This window comes from Carettochelys insculpta, chromosome 6 (assembly GCF_033958435.1).
Source record: "Carettochelys insculpta isolate YL-2023 chromosome 6, ASM3395843v1, whole genome shotgun sequence".
Taxonomy (NCBI): Eukaryota; Metazoa; Chordata; order Testudines; family Carettochelyidae; genus Carettochelys; species Carettochelys insculpta.
The window spans coordinates 93,697,007-93,709,717 of NC_134142.1; the positions used below are offsets into that span (position 1 = coordinate 93,697,007).

The 12,711-nt window shown below is 46.7% G+C and overlaps 1 long non-coding RNA gene across 1 annotated transcript in view; it reads left to right on the forward strand.

Annotated features, from left to right (window-relative positions):
* The window catches only part of LOC142014677 (uncharacterized), a 39,197-nt gene that overhangs the window by 10,852 nt on the left and 15,634 nt on the right, over nt 1–12,711 (forward strand). Inside the window, exon 2 of the long non-coding RNA XR_012646017.1 lies at nt 7,914–8,060. This is a non-coding gene — a long non-coding RNA (uncharacterized LOC142014677). The remainder of the gene's footprint in view (nt 1–7,913; nt 8,061–12,711) is intronic.

A 12,711-nucleotide genomic window follows, 5' to 3' on the forward strand; every position in this document is an offset into this window, starting at 1 on the left:
GGAAATACTTAGGCATCTTCAGGTTAGGTGGCAACTAAGCTGTGGTTTTGAGAGTCAGTAGACAGGTACGTGAAGAAGTCATTAAGCACCTAAATACCTTTGTGGATCTAGCTCAAAGAATTAGTCCTATGTGAGTGTGATATTGGAACTGGAACATTACCAGTTTTCCTCATTTTACTTTAGTCACAAATTCTTGTTTAAATCAGGAGATAGCATGATTAAAGATGCACTCAATAGTTTTCTATTTACTGTGACGTGAGAATGGGGGTGGGTCTTTATTAGTTATGTAACTGTTGATAATTTCCCTAACACTAGGCTAGAAGATTGTATTCCTTGTAATGATTTATGTATTTGTGGCGTACCTCTGAAATCTCAAGTCATTTCAAATAATGAAGGAAAGAAAGAAGTTATTTGCATCAGTTACTGGGAGGCTGATTGTGTGGTTTTGAATTCAGTAGTTTTGGCTAAATAAGGATTGGTCTGTATGTTCTGAAGTATTGTGCTAGTTTTTAAATTAAAATAACTAAGCCTGTGTTCTATTTGCAAAACTGAATGTGTGACTGTATAAATGCGAGTATATGGTTTGGTTAATTGTACAATAATAGTTTGTACATTCCAACAACCATTTGATGTTGCTTAATGTTGGTACATTTTTCCACACTGATTTTGCAGGCAGATTACAGCTTCTATTCTTGAAAATTTAGTTCTTTAATTCTAAATTAAATTAATTCTAAAATGTATATTTTGTTAAGGGTGTGGAAACTTAAGTACTTTTTCATTTTATTGTTGATAATTTATTATTAGACACTGACTATTCTTGATGCTATATAAGACAGAAGACAATGCTGAGCCTGATTCTCTTTTTGCAGTAATGTAACTTCATTGAGTTCATTAGAGTTACTCCTGGTTTATAGTGATATGTAATTGAGAAAGTAATCACACCTACAAGCTCTTCCCTAAGCAACTCAGGTCTTGTCTACTATATATTTTAGAGACTTTGTCAGTCTGTTTGTCTGTCTGATCAAGAACTGCTCCTACATGATAAGAGGTAGGGCCACCAAATTTGGTAGTATTCAGCTTCTGTTACCATAAGTTAAAGCAAAGTAAGGGTTTGATTGTGCTAAGAAAATGACATGTACCTGGAATAAGATTGCTTCTCATAAAACCAAACAGAAAAGAGGCAGAATCACCAAATAAAGTACAGGTCATAAAATTGACATGACTGAGTGAATGTTAAAAGGGACTGAACAAAGATTAGCAGGTTCATCCTATTTTTGACTCAAGGATTGCTTCACAACAAACCTTACAGAAAAGAAGAAAAATGGAGAAATTTGTAGTAGTGCTCTGTTTTGGTACAGCTAAATCCATGTGGAAGGATTGAAAACCAGAAAAAAAAATTGTTGATAACCAAATAAACTATAGCCCTTTTTTGTTAAAACATAGGAAATGATAAGAGTCTGTAGGGATGAAATAAAATAAAAAAATTGTCATTCACATTTAAAAATACTGAAACAATTAAATGGAAGATTTTGAACTACAGTAGAATTCCGAGATAGTGGACTCAATTTGTGTGAATCTTGGGTTAATGCAACTCTGAGTGGTGGGGAGTGGTGCCCGCCACTCAAGGGAGCTGGGAAACTGTGCTGGTCAGTTTCCAAACTCCTGTCAGTGGTGGAACCAAAAGTCAGGTTGCCACCTATGAAGGAGCTGTGAAATCTCTCTTGTCAGGTGTGGCATCCTGACTCTCGCTGCCCCTGACAGGAGTGGGGAAACCACTCGTGTCAGGGACAGTGAGAGTCGGGCTGCCATTCCTGACAGGAGCAGCTTCCCTGCTCCTGTCAGGGGTGGCAGCTGCTTCTGTCAGTGGTGGCAGCTGAGAGTCAGGCTGCTGCCCCTGACAGGAGCTGTGAAGTGTTACTATAGGCATCCAGTAAAGAATTCCTAAGGTGCGGGAAGTCCTCATCAGAGATATGTTGTTCTCAGATGACGCTGTTGTAGTGTCACACACAGAAGACCAGCTTCAGAAACTGCTGGATCAGTTCTCCAAAGCATGCAAGGACTTTGGGCTTTCCATCAGCCTAAAGAAGACAAATGTACTTGCTCAGGATGTTGCTGATTCTCCATCAATCAGCATTGACAACTATACATTAGAGGTCGTCCACGAGTTTGTTTATGTCGGGCCTACCATAACTGACACCCTGCCATTGGAGACTGAGCTAAATAGGAGGATCGGAAAAGCAGCCACAACTCTGTCCAGACTCAGCAAGAGAGTGTGCAATAACATCAAGTTGTACACCCACACCAAAATGCAACTCTACAGAGCCTGCATCCTCAGCACCCTCCTTTACGGCAGTAAGTCTTGGACTCCGTACGCCCACCAGGAAAAGAGGCTGAACGTCTTCCACTTGTGCTGCCTCAGGCGCATCCTTGGAATATCGTGGAAGGACAGCGTGTCCAACACCACTGTCCTTGAGCAAGCTGGAATCCCAACCATGCACACCCTCCTCAGGCAGTGGCGGCTCCACTGGCTTGGCCACGTCCACAGGATGAATGATGGAAGGATCTCAAAAGACATCCTGTATGGCGAGCTAGCCTCTGGCAAAAGACCTCCTGGACGCCCCCAGTTGCGCTACAGAGATGTTTGCATGAGGGACCTCAGGGAGGTAGACATCGAGCCGGACAGCTGGGAGGAGCTGGCAGACGATTGCAGAAGATGAAGGCAGGAACTACACAAGGGCCTTCAGAAGGGTGAGATGGGGATCAGACAGCTAGCAGAGGAGAAGGGAGCCCACAGAAAGCACAGTAAGGACCTGCCAGACACCCATTACACATGCAACAGATACAGCAAGGACTGTCACTCTCGTGTGGGCCTTCACAGTCACAGTCAACACTGCAAATGATGATCCCAAATGGAACTACGAAGGGCGCGATCCATAGTCTACGTAGACTGAAGGATGCCTACTACTACTACTACTACTAAAGAATTCCAGTCTTCAAACACAGTTTGGTCTTGTTTTTAAGATCAAGCATTTCTATCCATCTGTACTGAAATGCCAGGATAGATTTCTGCCTTTCTAGATCTTCAAGTTCAATCACCAAGCGTCTGAATTTTGAAGTTCACATGTTCTTGTCCTGCAAATCAGCCAGTTCCAGTTCTTCTCAGGCCACTCCTGTAAATGTTGAAAAGTTGATAGCACAGGTATCACCTTGAAGGGGTTTTAACACAAATGACGAAGTTGCCTTTTCCTTTTAAATTCCTGAAATTACCCCGCAAAGGCTTCTTTCATTTTCATTGTCACATTTTTTAGGTTTGAAAGGGTAAGCTAATATTCTGTTCCCTCTTTGAATTTCTTCAGTGATGGGAAATGAACCAGTGAACATGTCTCAATGTCTCTTGCAAACAATGTTAGTTTTCACTCAAATTATAGCATCTCGTCTAAAAGCAAAAGCCTTGTGTTCCCCTTTCTTTGTAGCTTTCTGTTAAAGCCATTTAAATTTGAGGTGATGTCCAACACCATGAAGTGAAATTTTTTTAGCCACATAGGATCTGCCAGCTCTGCATATTCTTAGCTCTTTTCCTTCATGAACACCTTCACTTCTTCCAGACAGGCTGAAAAATGTGCAAGCATGTTTCCCCTGGAAAGCTACCCTACCTTGTTATACTGGAGAAGGTCAGAATATTGACTGTTGACCTCTTCAAAAAGTGCACATCATCATCATCATCATCATCAACAACCGTGGGCTCAGCACCCGTTGGTGTCTGATGCCTCTCTCACTATTTCCTTCCATCTTTCCCTATCCAGTGCAGAGTGGCTTAGTTTCTGTAGACTAGCTCCGCACCAATCTACTACATCATCTATCCATTCTCTGTGGGGTCTGCCTCTCCTATTCGAACCATCCATTATGTCGAATACTAGAGTCTTGATTTTTCATTCGTCATTCATTCTGCAAATATGTCTAAATAGTTGTAGCTGCCATTTTATAACCTTTTGCAGCAAGTTGTCTTTCAGCTGTATCTTTCTATGTAGTTCCTCATTGGTGACCTTCTGCATCCATCCTACTCTCAGAATCTTTCCATAACAACTCCTTTCGAACGCCAATATTCTTCTTTTTGAATCTTTCGTTATCACCTATGTCTCACATCCGTACAACATGCTGCTGAATACACATTTTCAAGACTCCCAGCTTCGTTCTTAAGCTAATTGCTTTACTTTTCCAGATCTTATCCATCAACTTCAAACTTGCTCTTGTTTTCGGTATTCTAGTTGCTATTTCCTTCTTACAGTCTAGATCATATGTTATGTTGCTGCCCATATATGTGAACTTCTCTACATTTTCTAGTTCAATACCATCCACACTGATTTTCCTTTCTATTTCCTTATCTCCAAATACCATTGTTTTTATTTTATCGATGTTCATAATCAGTCCGTAGTGCTTCTCTTCTTTGTTTAACACCTGCACCGTTTTTGCTAGCTTCTCCTCATCTTTCTCAATGATAACTATATCATCCGCGAACCTCAAGTTGTTAATTCTTTTCCTGTGCACAGATATCCCTTCTGCCTCTTCTTTGATCTTGTCCATCGCCCTCTCCAGATGTGCGATGAAGATACTTGGTGATATTGGATCTCCTTGTACCTCTACTTGTTTTAAACCAACTTCCCGACTCCCTGCATGTTCTCACCGCTGCCTCCGCATTATCATTGATATCTTTCAACAACCGTATTAGTCTGCTATCCACTCCATATGACTCCGACACCACCCAAGTCACTTTCTGATCTGTACTGTCAAGTGCATTTTGAAGATCGATGAAGCAAGTGTATACATTTTTGTTCTTTCATCAAGCTTTCTCCACTATCAGTCTTAGTGCCAATATCTGCTGTATGGTACTTCTGTCTTTTCTGAACCCTGTTTCCTTGTCTGCTATATGTTCTTCTAAAAAAGTGCACAGAACTGGTTCAAGTCTTTTGCCATTATTTTGCTGATGATCTGCATCACTTCTGTGATCTCAGGTGGAAAAGTTTGTACGCAGAGTGCTTCTTGATGAATTATGCAGTGAAACGATATCAAATTATGATCCAACATTTTCTGCAAAAGAGAAACAAACCTGTGGTTTGGTGCCCCATCAGTCATGCCTGAGATGATGTGGCTGGTGTTTATTTCTTTCATTTTTAGACAGTCAACAACTGCTGAAAAAATATGTTCTGTCCTTGTTTGGCCTTTGAATAGCAGCAACTTAATAAACTCCTCATGGGGTCCTTCAGAATTCACATACCTGTCGACAGGCGCAACTTGCGTAATGTCATTGACATCACTCAACTCCTCATAAGCAAGAGAGAAGCCCAGGGTTGTACTAATGTCCTTAATCTTCTGGCTGGTGATATCTGTGGTCATATGTAGAGTGCTATCTCTCACCATTTTTGGAGACAACAGAGCTCTAATTTTCTGAACAATTTTTTGTTTTTATTTTTGAAATCACTTTACAGCTGGTCTAATACTTTGATAAACTGCTCTTTTATATATTCACCATCCTTTTTTCATGATCTCATGAGCTGCCACAAAACTAGCCACAGTTGTGCTACTTGGTGATTTCACCCATTTAGCAAACATGTTCTTGCTTTGCTCTGCTTTGTGTAGTAGCTCCTCCATGGCTTTTTTTCTCGCATCTCCAGCTGGATACTCTTCAGCAAGGTAGTGTGTTTTTTGAGTAAATGCTCCTCGAGGTTGCATTTTTAATTGTTGGTGAGTTTCTCATTTCAAATGAGACATAAAGGGAGACCAGCCAAGCTCGATATAAATGTGAAGGATTGGGTCCATTCAGTTTGAAATTCTGTTTTCATCTTCAGTTTTCCTCTTTTTTGAAGCCATTCCAGCCCCACTTTAATTATGCCAATTTTACTTCATATTTAATTTGTTTTGTCTTAAAATGTGTGTTGCCCTGTACAGCAGGAATGCCAAAAGCTTCCTTTTCCTTTTCAAAATTAAGACTCTATTAGCATCATGACCAAAACACAGATACAGTATCAGTCCCACAATGCACTGCACATATTAAAGGGAGAGTTATCCAGTGTTTCAGGATCACACATTGCTTGCTATTTAGATGTGAGTTGTTCATTGTTGGGCTTGTAGATGTTCACCATTTGTCAAAAATAACCAGGAGGGTTTGCGGGGGTTATTTTTTGTGTGTTTTTTTTACTTTGCAATTAAAGTGTTGGGAGCCACAAAGAAGTGCTAATTGAGGTCCTGGGATTAATTGATACAATTAGGGGGAAGTATTGCTAGGGCATTCTAAATTGTATCTATTTTGGGCTGCTGATATAAAAATATGTTTCAAAAAGAAGGCATTTTTTAGATGTGCATCCAATGTATCTTCAATTACTCCTGTTCCATAAATAATGCAAAAATGCTGGCTAATCTGAGGAAAGTACTATCACTCATCATCATCCCCATCCCAAACAGGCTGCCCCAGCAGTGGCAATAATGTGCATCTGTATTTGTGTGTGATACCAGCTCTGCAAACAATTTCTTGTGTTTAAGGGAGGACAATAGTTGAGGAGATGAAATCCACTGCAAAATTAGTAGCAGAAGCAATGTTATATTGCAGACCCTGCATCATTGAACTGTGTTGCCAACTTTTGCAATTTTAGTCAGAATTTTATATAATATTTAATGTTTTACTTAAAGCCCCTTTTCTTATAGTTATATGACCATTAGAAAACCTCAATTTTTCTTTAAAAAACAAGTTGATTGGCATCATGATTGTGGGGGAAAAAGCCCCAGTGTGTGTGTGTATCTCTCTGTCTACCTCTTTCTTTATAGATATAGGTTAAAGAGGTATAAAATTATTATTTTTAAGCCAGTGTTGAGATGATTTCAGGCTTGAGTCATGATTTTTTAATAGTTGGTGTTTGCAGTGCTGTATCTTTTTTCATATATTGCTGTACACTGTTTGAACCTGCAGATCTACATCAACTTTGATCCCATGTCCCTCCCCTATTTGATTTTGAATGCAATTTTTAAATTTTACTTTTTATTGAAATTCAAAGGATAAGAGGAAAAAATATGGGATATGGGCTACGTCTACACGTGCCCCAAACTTCGAAATGGCCACGCAAATGGCCATTTCGAAGTTTACTAATGAAGCGCTGAAATGCATATTCAGCGCTTCATTAGTATGCGGGCGGCAGCGGCGCTTCGAAATTGATGCTCCTCGCTGCCGCGCGGCGCGTCCAGACGGGGCTCCTTTTCAAAAGGACCCTGCCTACTTCGAAGTCCCCTTATTCCCACGAGCTGATGGGAATAAGGGGACTTCGAAGTAGGTGGCGTCCTTTTGAAAAGGAGCCCCGTCTGGACGCGACGCGCGGCGGCGAGGAGCGTCAATTTCGAAGCGCCGCTGCCGCCCGCATGCTAATGAAGCGCTGAATATGCATTTCAGCGCTTCATTGGTAAACTTCGAAATGGCCATTTGCGTGGCCATTTCGAAGTTTGGGGCACGTGTAGACACGGCCATGGTGAGTCAAAACATATTTTGTACTTTGCAATCATAATACAGCCTTTTAAAATAAATATGGTGTACTCATTAATGGTTTTATATTTTAAAACCAATTCAATATATCTCTAACTTTTTTGGTAAGTATTTAGAAACAGATATAAAAGAAAGAATAAGTTAGCAAGGTCTCAAGTTATATCATGTACCTACTACAAGAACAAATAAGAAATTTCAATTTAATATATTAACTCTAAGCAATAGACAAAGGCATTTAATTATTGTCAAATATTACTGCCTGATTTCACAGGTTGCAAACGGTTGTTTAAATAGCTCAATTATGATAGCTATTATTTTCAACACTTACAAGGTTTCAGAAAGTGAAAGTCTTTAAAGATTAAATCTGAATAGATTTTTTTGTGTCTTGCAGATAAAGAATTTAAATATGGATAGAAACTTTAAAGCAACGACACCTGCTTATACTTTTCAAAGTTCTTCAGACTCATTGCTTTCTGTTCGGCTGTTGGATTTTAAAACAAGTTTACTAGAGGCAGTAGAAGAGTTGCGTGTAAAAAGGGTATGTGTGCTAACATTATTTTAAGCTTCGAATTCTTTGTGTTATTTCCAATTGTTCATTACTAACTGTACAAATTCCAACTCTCGTAAATGAGGAAACAATCAACTTTTATAAAAGCATTTTATCTGCCAGGATTTTGTATCATAAATGTCACGGACGTTTGTAGTGTGTGTGATTTGGATCACATGTAAGATTTGGACAGCTTAGTTCTTATGGGTAAGTTGGAACAATGAATACAACTGTCACATTTATCTATCAAAATAATACAGTTGTTTAGAAAATTAATAATGCAGGAAATGTCTATAGTTAACTTTTATTTTTTCATTGTTATTTTATCATATCTTTCCGTATCAAAACCCTTTTCAAGAATCACTCGTGATGCAGAAAATAAACAGACATGTAGACATAGACCCACAACTGAGTCTGTCTCAGCCTTTGTTCATTAGCAGATTGACTTACCATTTACCAGCAAAGGAATAGCTTTGACCTGCTTTTCAGGCAGTATATCATTGCTTTCCCAAAACAGAAAAAAAGAGATGGATAGAATCTTTGACATATGCAGGTAGATTTTATTCAACCATCTCATTGGTTCTAAACAGTCAGTAAAGGACAAAGTCAAACTATTAGTTTAGCGACCTCATGATTGCTGTCATGGTAAGCTAGGAGTATTTCTTAATTTAACGTAAAGAAATAGATGGTGATTCATTGTTATTTTAAGCATCACAATTATTTCTTTATAAGTAAAGGCCAATAATAACCCCTAACTCCGCGTTGAAGCCTCTAGGGGTTCCATGCCAGTCCCAAGCCTGGATGAAGGAAGAGAGTTGATCAGATGAGTGATGATGTACTGATTGTAAAACAATAATATGAATGAAATCTGAAGCCACTGTGACTAACTGGTAAAAGATGCCAGCTCAGATGTTGCCTGGATAAACAAGGTCCACGCTACCAATCGAGTGATTGGTGTTGGGTTAATAAGTTAGCTACCAAAAGAAAATTACAACTAACACATATAGGCTACGTCTACACGTGAAGCCTACATCGAAATAGCTTATTTCGATGTTGCGACATCGAAATAGGCTATTTCGATGAATAACGTCTACACGTCCTCCAGGGCCGGCAACGTCGATGTTCAACTTCGACGTTGCTCAGCCCAACGTCGAAATAGGCGCAGCGAGGGAACGTCTACACGTCAAAGTAGCACACATCGAAATAGGGATGCCAGGCACAGCTGCAGACAGGGTCAACGGGCGGACTAGCGCTTCCGGGGCAACAGCTAGCCGCTCCCTTAAAGGGCCCCTCCCACATACACTCAGCCTGCACAGCACGCGGTCTGAGGAGCCATAGGCACACAGACCCCGGGCGCCGCAGTCATGGACCCCCAGCAGCAGCAGCAGCAGCAGCAGCAGCAGCAGCAGCAGCACCTAGAGGTCCACCCAGCCCTCCCGGCAGGAGCAGGGCTTGCCCTGGCCCGTGCCATGTGGGAGGCAGCTGAGTACCTCCTTGCCCCAGGGGAGGAGATGCCCCCAGGGCAGCAGGGCTCAACCCCTACCCCTGCAGCACCCCGCTCCACCCCCCGCCTCACACGCCGGCGGCTGTGGAGCTACCCCACCAGCACCGACTGGTGGGAGCGGCTGGTGCTTGGGGAGTGGGACGACGACCACTGGCTCAGGAACTTCAGGATGACCCGGCAGACATTCCTGGAGCTGTGCCAGTGGCTCACCCCCGCACTCAGGCACCGGGACACTGCCATGCGGCGTGCCCTCCCTGTGGAGAAACGGGTCGGCATCGCTGTCTGGAAGCTGGCCACTCCGGACAGCTACCGATCCGTGGGGCAGCAGTTTGGTGTCGGAAAGGCCACCGTCGGGGCTGTCTTCATGGAGGTAAGAGAACCCACGGGGGGGGCCAGGGCAGGCCAGGGGGGCCAGGGCAGGCCAGGGCAGGGCAGGGCAGGGCAGGGCCACGCACACCCTGCTCACCCCTCATTGGGGCTGTCCCATGTGCTTTCTCTGCAGGTCGTGCGTGCCATCAACGCCATGCTCCTGCACAGGCTCGTGAGGCTGGGGGACCCACATGCCACTGTCGCCGCCTTTGCCACCCTGGGCTTCCCCAACTGCTTCGGGGCTCTGGATGGGACTCACATCCCCATCCGCGCCCCACAGCACAGTGGAGGACGATACCTCAATCAGAAGGGCTACCATTCTGTCGTCCTGCAGGCCTTGGTGGACAGCCGGGGACGTTTCCAGGACATTTACGTGGGCTGGCCTGGCAGCACCCACGACGCCCGGGTTTTTCGGAACTCGGGCCTGTGCCGCCGGCTGGAGGCGGGGACCTACATCCCCCAGCGGGAGATCCCTCTGGGGGACACCACCATGCCCTTCTTCGTCATCGCAGATGCGGCCTACCCCCTCCGGCCGTGGCTCATGCACCCCTACACGGGCCATCTCTCCGCTAGCCAGGAGCGCTTCAACGAGCGCCTGAACCGTGCGCGCCAGGTGGTGGAGCGCTCATTTGGCTGCCTCAAGGGACGCTGGCGATGTCTCCTGACCCGCCTGGATGCGGGCCCCAACAACATCCCCCAGATTGTGGGTGCCTGCTGCGCCCTGCACAACCTCATGGAGAGCAAGGGGGAGACCTTTCTTCAGGGCTGGGCCACGGAGGCCGGCAGGGCACACGTGCAGCCACCTGCTGCCCCCAGTTGGCAGGTGGACCCCGAGGGGACCCGGGTCCGGGAGGCCCTGCGGGCCCACTTCGACCAACAGGCCGCGGGGTGAACTCTGCCCAGGCCCCCTACTGCCCGCCCCTTCCTCCCCCACACTCCTGCCCCAACGCCCACACCATGGAGCACCCCACCGCCCCCCCCCCCACTTGTCCTGGACAAATGACAGCATGAACTTGTGGCTGAACGTAAACTTATTTTTTGTCTTTCAGAAACTTTTTTTTTTTGGTCAATAAATATGTCAAACACAAACCAAAAAGTAGGGACAAACGTTCCAGAAAAGCAATATGTGCACAAGTAAAACAATACAACAAAGCAAACAACTGTGCGCCATCAAAAAAGAAAACCAGGGAGGAGAATGGGGAGAACTATTTACATGGGGGGGACGGGGCAAACGGGGGCACCAAAAAAAAAGAGTCCAACTATATACAACAAGGGGGGGGGCACTTCCCGGGCCCCTCGCCCCTATGGCCCAGCACTGGGCGTGCCCGGCCGGGAGCCCCGCCATGCCTGCAGTCTGGTCCGCGGCTGGGTGGGAGCGGGCTGGACCGGAAGGTATCGGTTCCGGCGAGTCTCAGGTGGCTCCAGGGGTCCCTCGGCGCTCTGGCCCTCGCGGGTGGGTGGTGGGGCGACGGCGGACGGCCCGGCGACGGCCGCAGCAGCTGGTGGTGGGGCTGCAGGAGCGGGCAGGGCGGGCGATGGGTCGGCCGGCGCGGCATGGGGGGCCAGGTAGTCGACAAGCCGGTTGAATGTCTGCATATAGGCCCCCCATGCCTCCTAGCGCCAGGCCAGCGCCCGCTCCTGCAGCGGGAGGTGCTGCTCCGAGACCTCCAGCTGCCGGCGGAGGATGGCCAGCAGCTGGGGGTCCGTCGCCGTTGCCAGTAGTAGGCGCGGGGTCCGCCGTCTAGCCCTCCGCGGGGCCGGTCGTTTCTCGGCCGAGGGGCTGCCCTGGAGCGATGGTCCCGGAGGGCTCTCCGGGACAACTGAGGCCTTGCCGGCGCTCTCTTCCAGTCCTTCGGATGGTGCAGGTGCAGGAGCAGGACACAGGAGAGGAGGGGGGAAAAAAGATTGGAGACAGGCGTTAGTGTGGGCCCCGAGCCGTGGCCTCTGTCCCCCCCCGCCCTGTGCTGCAGGTTCCCCATCCCCGTCCCCGGGAGATGCTGCTGTGATGGATGGGGTTCAGGGGTCCCCCTGCACTGCACCCCGTCCCCTGGTGGGAGCGACTCTCACTTCACCCCGCAGGGTCTGAGAGCGGGAGAGCTTTCTTAGCCCACAGATGGCCAGTTTCTGGCAGGAGTGACAGCACCAGCTGTCGGAAGAGACAGTCCTTCCAACCCGTCGTGGGGAGAAGACCCCAAGGGGGGCCCCTCTGGGATGCAGCTTTCCCCCTCCTCTGGCTGGCTGCCTTCCAGCTCTCCCTTCCCCTAGCCTCTACCTGTGGCCCCTGCCCTCGCCCCCCAATTCCAAGCCAGCTTGGCTCCTCCCTCCTGTTTGTTCAGGGCAGAGGTGTCACCTGCCAGCTGTAGCGCCAGGATCCTCCTTTGGCCCTGGGAGCTCTTCGGCTCTTGTGGCTCATATGTAGCCTGAGTCTCCCTTTGGCACTCCCCCCACTCCATCACATGCTGCTGCTGCGGGGTGTCCCACCCCCTCTGCCCGGGGGCCCCTCTAGGTTCCGCTCCCCCCTGGCCCGGGGATGGGGCATGGCACTGTCATGCAGGGTGGGGGGGGGCAGGGGCTGATGGCTGCAGTGCTGTGAGGGCCATGGCCCTGGTGTCCTTGGGGCCATGGCCATGTGAGCGTGTGGGGGGCCCTGGACACATCTCTGTTACCCCCGCCCCCTCAAGCCCAGGGGTGTCCACCAGAGAGGGGTACCTACCTGTGGGTCCGCTCCCACGGTCCGGAGATCCCCGGGGGTCGGAGGCCCTGCTGCTG